General features: G+C 56.5%; 1 protein-coding gene across 1 annotated transcript in view; it reads left to right on the top strand.

Moving 5' to 3' along the window:
- Positions 1–1,239, top strand: part of NR5A1 (nuclear receptor subfamily 5, group A, member 1) — a 25,541-nt gene that overhangs the window by 7,911 nt on the left and 16,391 nt on the right. The gene's annotated exons all lie outside the window — the stretch shown is intronic.

Raw genomic sequence — 1,239 nt, 5'->3', positions numbered from 1 at the left:
CCCCACTCACCCCTCCCTCTTTCCCCTTCTCTGTTTCCTGGGTATCTATCTCGCACGGCCTCTGCTTCTTTCATCTCTGCCTCTTTCTGTTGTCTCTCTCCCTGGTGTGCTATCTGTCTGTTTCCCTGTCTCTCTCTAGTCCCTTCAGTCTCTCTCTCTCCCAGTCTGCGACTCTCTGGACACTTCTCTTTCTCTAGATTCTCCCAAAGGACTAGCTGAGTCCCAGGGAAGCTGTCTCTGGCTGTCCCAGCCCAGCATCAGGAAGAGAGTCCAGGCCCTCCTGTCCGCTCATTTGGAGAGGCCACCACTCCCCACGAGCCTCAGATATCATAGAAGGGGTGTTAGTATCTCAGTTTGGGGTGCTTCTCCTTCCTACCTAAGGTGAAACATCTTACTATCCCGCATTTCTCATGCATGGTGGTTGGTGTGCTTATGCTGAGTCACTCAGTCGTGTCCGACTCTTGTGACCCATAGACTATAGCCTTGCCAGACTCCTCTGTCCATGGGATTCTCCAGGCAAGAATACTGGAGTGGGTTGCCATTTCCTTCTCCAGGGGATCTTCCCCACCCAGAGGTTGAACCCAGGTCTCCTGCATTGCAGTCAGACTCTTTACCGACTAAGCTACAAGGGAAGCCCTATGGTGGTTGGTCCTAGGTGTAAATGTGTGTGTGTGCGTGTACAGGGAGAGCTAGGTGCCAGGATAAGTAGGGGATGGCAGGGCCCACCTCTTATCTTCCAGATACTTTGGCTGCAAGGTCTTCCATTCCCCTGGATTGGGATACCTGTGGCTAAAATAAGCAGAAAAGCAGCAGGAGAAACTAAGGCCAGACATGGAAGAACATCCCACTCATCCCGCCCAGTGGTTTGAAGCGCTCAAAGGCTGAGAGCTGCCCCTTTAGTGCCCTGGCTCCCTCTGACCAGGGTGTCCTGCCAACCTCAGAGACCCCCAAGCCTGGCCAAAGCCCATCCTCCCAGGCTTAGACCAAGACACGATGGGCCTTTACTCCAGGCCTGTTGCTGTCTGCAGCTCTCGGGTCTGCCCGCCCGGCTATAAACAGCAGGGCCTGTTGCCCTCCCTGCGGAGCCACTGCAGCCTTGAGCAGCATTGTCAGTGCTGACGCCACGCAGGCCTGGGCTTCCTCCAGGGGCATGTGGCCGGATGGGCCGGGGGCACTGCCTGCCGGGGCTGGGCTGGACGTGGGGTGGGGGAGGGGTGAGATGAAGGCTGGGCACTGTGC

Source organism: Bison bison, unplaced genomic scaffold (genome assembly GCF_000754665.1).
Source record: "Bison bison bison isolate TAMUID 2011002044 unplaced genomic scaffold, Bison_UMD1.0 scf7180017864193, whole genome shotgun sequence".
In the NCBI taxonomy this organism is placed as follows: domain Eukaryota; kingdom Metazoa; phylum Chordata; class Mammalia; order Artiodactyla; family Bovidae; genus Bison; species Bison bison.
This window is presented reverse-complemented; position numbering and strand designations above follow the sequence as displayed.